The sequence below is a fragment of the Choloepus didactylus genome, chromosome 3 (genome assembly GCF_015220235.1).
Source record: "Choloepus didactylus isolate mChoDid1 chromosome 3, mChoDid1.pri, whole genome shotgun sequence".
In the NCBI taxonomy this organism is placed as follows: domain Eukaryota; kingdom Metazoa; phylum Chordata; class Mammalia; order Pilosa; family Megalonychidae; genus Choloepus; species Choloepus didactylus.
In genome coordinates, this window is record NC_051309.1 from 23,198,642 (window position 1) to 23,207,115 (window position 8,474).

The following is an 8,474-nucleotide window of genomic DNA, read 5'->3' on the forward strand; positions in this document are numbered from 1 at the left end:
ATGAAGGAGAGCTTAAAACATTCTCTGACAAACAGACAATGACAGATTTTTTGAACAAGATACCTGCTCTACAGGAAACACTAAAGGAAGCACTGCAGACAGATAGGAAAGACAGGAGTGAGAGGTCTGGAACACAGTTTTGGGTGATAGTAGCACAGCAATGTAAGTACACTGAACAAAGATGACTCTGAGTACAGTTGGAAGAGGAAGGTTAGAAGCATGTGGGACACCAGAAGGAAAGAGGCAAGATGAAGACTGGGACTGTATAACTCAGTGAAACCTAGAATGCTCAAAAATTGTGATAAAATCTACAAATATGTTTTTACATGAGGGAGAACAAATGAATGTCAACCTTGCAAGGTGTTAAAAATAGGGTGAATTGGGGGAAAAATACAATCAATGGAAACTAGAGACTATAATTTACAGAAACAAATCATGCTTCCTTTAATATAACAAAGGCAATATGCCAAAGATAAATGCATATAAGAGGGGGACATAAGGGAGGAGTATGGGACTCTTGGCATTGGTAATGTTGTCTGACTATTCTACTTTCGTTTAATGCTATCTTTCCTTTTGTTGCTTCCTAGCTGTCATGTTTTTTTTTTTCTCTTGCTTTTTCCTTTTGTCTCTCTACCTTCTTTGACTCTTCCTCCTTCTTTGTGGAAGAAACGGAGATGTCCTTATAAAGATAGTGGTGACGGTGGTGAACACATAAATACATGACTATGCAGGGAACTGTTGATTGTTTACTTAGAATGGAATGTATGGTGTGTGAACAAAACCATCTTAAAAAATGTGAGTTGATGAAGAAATCTTGAGGGCACTCAAGGTTGAGTAAAATAAGATAAGAGATAAGGACAAATATTGCAGGGTCTCACTGATATGAATTAATTATAATATGTAAACTCATAGATATGAAATATAAGTTACCAGAATAGAATGAGGCTAAAGACTGGGGAGCAGTTGATTATTATGAGCAGAATGTTCAACTAGGGTGAACTTAAACATTTGGAAATGGAAAGAGCTGATGGTAGTACATTGTGAGAATAACTAACAGTGCTGAATGGTCTGTGAATGTGGTGGAAAGGTTAAGCTCGGAGTAAAGTATCTCACCAGAAGGAAAGTTGGAGGTTAAAAGATAGGAATATATAAAACAGTGACTCTTGTCATGGACAATGTCCATGATTAATTGTACAAATATTAGAAATCTCTTTCATGAACTAGAACAAATGTATGATACTATAACTAGAAGTTAATAATAGAGGGGCATATAGGAAAAAATATATACCCATTACAAACTATATACTACAGTTAGTAGTATTTTAACATTCTTTCATCAACAGTAACAAATGTACTATACCAATAGTGTGAATCAATAATGGAGATGGGCTGGTTAGCGGTATGGGAGGATTTGAGTTTCCTTTTTTTGTCTTCATTACTTTTCTGGAGTAATGAAAATGTTCTAAAAATAGAAAAAAAAATAATTGTGGTCATGAATGCACAGCTGTATGATAGTACCATGGGCAATTGATTGTACACTTTGGATCTTTGGATAATTGAGAGGTTTGGAATACAGTTTTGGGTGATAGTAGCACAGCAATGTAAGTACACTGAACAAAGATGACTGTGAGTATGGTTGGAAGAGGAAGGTTAGAAGCATGTGGGACACCAGAAGGAAAGAGGCAAGATGAAGACTGGGACTGTATAACTCAGCCTCAATAAAAAATAAATGAACACAGATAAACAAAATGTGGTATATCCACACAATGGAATATCATTTAGCCATGAAAAGGAACAAACTTCTGATGCATGCAAAAAACATGGGATGAACCTTGAAAATATTATGCTAAATAATCAGGACACAAAAGGACAAATATTGTATGATTCCACGTATATGAAATGACTGGAGTAAGCAAATTCATAGACACAGAGTAGATTAGAGGTTACCAGGGGCTGGGGAGTTGGGGGGAATAGGGAGTTATTGCATAGTGGGCACAGAGTTACAGTTTGGGATGAATATAATTGATGTCACTGAATTGTTACACTTAAAAATGGTTAAAATGGCAACTTTTATATTATATGTGTACGCTACTATAATAAAAGTTAAAAAACAAAAAAGAAAAAGAACAGCAACAACAAAAAAGACCATGAAGACAAAATTCACTGGGAGTTTGAGCCAATCATCAATACCAAACTAGCAGAACAATATGTGTCTTTTGTGAAATTCACACATGATCAGATTATGCAATGATATGGGACAAGGCCAACAATCTGTGTATCCTAAAGGTTTCTTGCCTATCTGAGTACCAGGTTCAAACTCAAGAGATGGCTGCTGTATACTTCTTGCAATGGTTTTGATATCACATTTCATCTCCACCTTTGCATCCTAAGAACACTTAACTGTTTCTGCAGGGCCATTTTATACAACTTAAAAGACCCTAAAACTTTCTGATTGCCACAAACATGTCTTTCTTTCCTACTCATCCAATAAACAGCTGTGCCTTACTGTGATAGATTTTCCACACAAAAAACCTGGAGCAGTAGTGTAGCAAAAAATGCCTCATGACACAGAACAAATGGGGTTTCCCCAAGCACATTTCTGTAAGAAGAGTGTGTGTATATGTGTGTATGTGTATTTTAAGTTATTGGTATTGTGCAAATTTTTTGATCTTGGGGATTTTGGCTGTGAATATGATGCATGACAATTATGGTTAAAAACATTCACTTGGTCTATAAAAGATCATTAATATTTTGTGACCTAATATAAGCTCTAACAGTGGATAGTTTTATGCATAGGTATTATTGCTAAATACAGGGACTGTTTCCAGGAATGAAATAAGAATCATAAGATAAGATGGGCATTAGATGTTATGGACATTAGATTATGATATATTGAAGGTCTGCATTCTAGGTCTACCCATGTTTGGTGAGGAATTAGAACAAACTGAATATGGGCCATTTGACACACAGACTCTGCCTAGACCTGTTAGAAAAAACACTTTGACTCCAAGCATTATTATACCCACATGAAGTCTGTGCTCACCTCATTCACACAATCAAAGAGCTCCCCAGACATTAAACCTCCCCAAGGAAAAGATTTCCCCTAGAACAGGAATATCAGGGTTTGTTCCATAGAATATCATTGTTGAGCAGACCCAGTTGCACTACTACTTGGGCAGAATTTAGATCTTTTAGTCAGGTTTAACCAAATTCTTCTAAGAGGTGTCCATGCTCAACTCCTTGGACTTTGTTTTGGCAGCCCCCAGTCTGAGGTTGCTTTCAGGTTGCTCTTCACTTTGTTTCCAAGGCTGAGGAACAGAAAGGAGCCTCTGTTTTGAGGAGGTGGAATTAAACGTACATTTATTTTTTACTATTAACTGTTCAGGATCACATTTTACAAAATGCCTTGTTTCATTTATTATCATTTCTGGGAAGGAAAGTTCTATTAATTAGAGTCCTATTAATTAATTCTATTAATTAAACTAAACTTTATTAGTTTGTTTAATAGAGAATAGGTTTTTTTTTTAAAAAAAACAAAAAACCAGGGCTTATTTAGAAAAATTCTGAATTTAATTCAAATATATGCCAATACCTTACAAAATAAGGTAATATTCACAGAGAATTGCTCTGATCGGATGGCTTAGAGAATTTTCTGGGATTTCCACATTCAAAAATTCCTTATTAATGAATGTCTTTGACTTAAATCTCCCCCAAAACTGTAACATTCATTCTTTGTACATTTTCATTACGTACTGTTAAAAAGCTGAGTTGCAAACAAATAAATCATTTAAGCTATTTGTTAAGAGAAAAAACAAATTGTATATTTCCTGATAATGGACATGCAAAACATAAAGTGGTAAACTTGGACAAAAAAACAGAAAGGGGGAAACACAGAGATAAGGGAACAGAGAACATGCATTCCATTCAAGCTAGGTTGGTATCTTCTCAAATTATTAGGTTATAGATATAGATTGTCAAGTACAAACCACAGACCACAAAGAAAGTATCTAAAAAATATACAGAAATAGAAACAAGGAAGAGATCAGCTATATCATAAAAACCAACTATGGAGAAAAGGAGGCTGCAATAAAGGAAAACAAAGACAAGAAATATGATATACAAAAACCAAAGGACAAAATGGCTGAATTAAAGTACTGCCTCTGTAGTAATAATACTGAATGTTGATGGATTAAACTTCCTCAATCAAAAGACAGAGATTGGCAAAATGGATAACAAAGCATAACCCAACTATATGTTATTTACAATAGACTCACCTTTGACCCAAGGACACAAATAGGTTGAAAGTGAAAGGTTGGAAAAAGTTATTCCATGGAAATAGTAACCAAAAAAGACCTGGGGTAGTTGTACTAATTTCAGATGAAATAGACTTTAAGTCAAAAGCTCTTGTAAGAGACAAAGATGGATACCATATGGTAATTAAAGGGGCAATCTACCAAGAAGAAAGAGCAACCATAAATATTTCAGCACATAACTATGATGTCCTCAAGATATATGAGGCAAACACTGGCAAAAGTGAAGTGAGAATTAGACAATTCTGCAATAATAGGTGGAAAATTCAATACACCATGCTCATCAATGGATAAAAAATTTATGCAGATCAAGAAATAAACAGAGAACTTGAATAATATGATAAATGAACTATACCTAACAGACATATATAGAAATATTTAGAGCATTGCACCCTCACACAGCAAGATATACATTCTTCTTAAGTCATGTGGATAATTCTCCAGGATAGACACATAGATGTTTGGTCACAAAACAAGTCTTAATCAATTTAAAAAGATTTAAATTATACCAGTCATGTTCTCTGACAATAATGGAAGGAAGCTGGAAATCAATAACAGGAGGAGAATGGGAAAATCAACACATACATGGAAGTTAAATAACACACTCTTAAACAATCAGTGAGTCAAAGAAGAAATTGCAATGGCAATAAGTAAATATGAATGAAAATGAGAAAATAACACAACACAGGAAGGCAGGGTGTTCTAGTTTGCTGATGCTGCCAGCATGCAAAACACCAGGAATGGATTGGCTTTTATAAAAGGGGGTTTATTTGGTTACAAAGTTACAGTCTTAAGGCCATAAAGTGTCCATCAACAAAGGGTACCTTCACTGGAGGATGGCCAATGGTGTCCGGAAAATCTCTGTTAGCTGGGAAGGCATGTGGCTGGCGTCTGCTCCAAAGTTCTGGTTTCAAAATGGCTTTCTTGCAGGACATTCCTCTCTAGGCTGCAGTACCTCAAAAACGCCACTCTTAGTTGCACTTGGGGTATTTGTCCTCTCTTAGCTTCTCCAGAGCAAGAGTCTGCTTTCAACAGCCATCTTCAAACTGTCTCTCATCCACAGCTACTCTCTCAGCTTCTGTGCATTCTTCAAAGTATCCCTTTTGGCTGTAGCTCCTCTTCAAAATGTCACTCACAGCTACACTGAGTTCCTTCTGTTTGTCAGCTCATTTATACAGCTCCAGTGATTTAATTTAGACCCATTCTTAATGGCTCTGGTAACAACTCCATGGAAGTTATCCAATCAGAGTCACCACTAACAGTTGGGTGGGGCACATTTCCATGCAAACAACCTAATCCAAATGTTCCAAATTAATGCCCACTAATATGTCTGCCCCCACAAGATTTCATCAAAGAACATGGCTTTTTCTGAGAGACATAATATATACAAATTGGTACACAGGGCAAGATGGCAGTGTAGGGATGTGTAGAATTTAGTTAGTCTTCTAGAGCAACTAGCAAATAGCCAGGAACAACTAGTAAATAGTCTAGAACAACTCTTTGGGGGAAATCTATGACTGGACACACATCATACACAATTATGGACAACACTGTACACCAGTATGGAATCGGTTAAAGGGCCAAGACTGCAGCATAGACCTGTAAGTAAAAGCTCCCAAATGGCAGAGGTTGGTGACCCTCCCCCATTGGCATGGCAGGATGAGTTGGAACACTTCTCTGTGGGAAAAAGAAGTGGTCTCTTCTGAGAGTAAGGAAAAGTAGCTCAACAAAGCTCCAAGTGTTCTAATTAACACATTTGGACTACTTAATACAAGCTATGAGCACAGATAAACCCAGAGCAAGCAGGTAATGAACCCTGAGGTCTTTCCCAACAGAAAGGAGGCAAGGCTGGCAGAAAAAAAATAAATAAAAACAGAGGCATTTGGAGTCAGCTGAGCTCAGAAAACTGGAAAAGAGCTGTGCTCCAAGTAAAGGGGCAAATAGAACTGGGTACCAACTCCAGCTCTTGACTGGTAAAACTGGGAGGCTGGGGACTGGCTCTGAAAATGGGATTTCTTTGTTTTTCTTTTTTTTTTCTCTCATTCTAAATAGCTCATTAGAGAAAGCCTTCAGCATTTTCAATTGTCAACATTACCTAGGCAAGAATGGAGTTAAGATAATCAGAGAGACAAAGGAAGGAGTTAATTGAAGGAGATAATTCCCTAAAGGGCTTATCTTCCCTAAGAAAAAGGTGGGTGGGGTCCAGTTCAAGTGGAGGACCTCCTTCAGAGAATTCAGAGCCCTGGGCCTGGGGAAAAAATAAACAGAAACAGCTTAAGCTTGGTTTCTGCCTCACAGTCAGTCCAGGCAGGGACAGGGTCTCCTGAGAATTGTAGACATTGCACCTCTTTATGCTGGGGAAGAGCTGTGGGCTAAAAAGCACCACATTCTGAGCAGGACAGAAAAAGCACAGAGTCTAGAGGCCACATGCAAAAGTCTGACAAATCTCTGGATCTCATCCTCAGGAAAACTTGATACTGATTACAGCCTCCTCCTGAGACCTGGGACTGTCTGGTCAGGGAAATCCTGATTGAGGTAATCAAGGAAACCAGATGCCTAAACAACAAAAAATTATGAGTCACACTAGGAAAAACAAAGATATGGCCCAGTCAAAGGAACAGACTTACACTTCAAATGAGATACAGGAGTTGAAACAATTAATTAAAGATTTTCAAATAAATATGCTAAGACAATTCCAAAACCAAATCAACAAGTTGAGGGAAGATATGGCAAAAAAGATGAAGGATACAAAGAGGACATTAGGAAACAAAAGGAAGAACTCAAAAGTTTGGAAAACAATTGGCAGAACTTGTGTTAATGAAAGGCACAATAGAAGAGATGAAAAAACACAATGGAGACATACAACCACGGATTTGAAGAAGCAGAAGAAAAGATTAATTAACTAGAGGGCAAGACATCTGAAATCCTACACAGAAAAGAACAGGTAGGGAAAAGACTGGAAAAATATGAGCAGGGTGTCAGGGAATTGAAGGACAACATGAAGCACATGAATATATGTGTCATGGGTGCCTCAGAAGAAGAGAAGGAAAAGGGGGCAGAAAGAATAATGGAAGAAATAATCACTGAAAACTTCCCATCTCTTATGAAAGACGTAAAATTACAGATCCAAGAAGTTCAGCATACCCCAAACAGAATAGATCTGAGTAGACCTACTCCAAGACTTACTAATCAAATTATCAAATGTCAAAGACAAAGAGAATTCTGAAAGCAGCAAGAGAAAAGCAATCCATCACATACAAGGGAAGCTCAATAAGACTATGTGCAGATTTCTCAGCAGAAACCATGGAGGTGAGAAGGCAGTGGTATGATATATTTAAGATACTGAAGGAGAAAAACTGCCAACCAAGAATTCTATATCTGGAAAAAACTGTCCTTCAAAAATGATGGAAAGTTGAAAATATTTTCAGACAGACACTGAAAGAGTTTGTGAACAAGATACCTCCTTTACAAGAAATTCTAAAGAGAGTACTACAAGCAGGTAGAAAAAGACAGGAAAGAGAAATTTGGAGAAGAGTGTAGAAATGTAGACTATTGGTAATAGTGAAAAGAGAGAGGGAAAAATAAAAATAAAATAAGCTATGACATATAAAATCCAAAAGACAAAATAGTGCATAGCAGACATTACATTGAGTGAAAGTAGCCATAAACAAAAACACAAATACTGTATGGTCCCACTAATATGAATTAACATTAATGAGTGAACTTTGAGAGTTAATGTTGAGAACACAGATTATCAGGCGGTAGAAAGAGAGTAGAAATCAGGCATTTGATGCTGAAGGAGTACAGAATTTTCAACAGGATTGCTTGTAAAAATCCAGAAATGGATCAAACAATACTGTGTGATGGTAGCACAATACTGTAAATACTTTGAGAAAAGATGATTGTGAGTATGGTTGAAAGAGAAAGTTTACGAGCATGTAGGACACTAGAAGGAAACATAGATGAAAAAGACTTGGACTATGTAACTTAGCAAAACCTAGAGTGATCAATGATGGTGAATAAATATATAAATATAAGAATGTTTTTAATTGAGGGAAAACAAATGAATGTCAACATTGCAAGGTGTTGAAAATTGGATGGCATAGGGGAAAAATACAATCAATGCAAACTCGAGTCTATAGTTAACAGTAATGTAATATGCTT

The 8,474-nt window shown here is 36.7% G+C and overlaps 1 pseudogene; it reads left to right on the forward strand.

The window, feature by feature from the left end:
• Positions 1 to 2,284, forward strand: part of LOC119530215 — a 57,647-nt pseudogene extending 55,363 nt beyond the window's left edge.
• Positions 2,285 to 8,474: the final 6,190 nt, after the last annotated feature.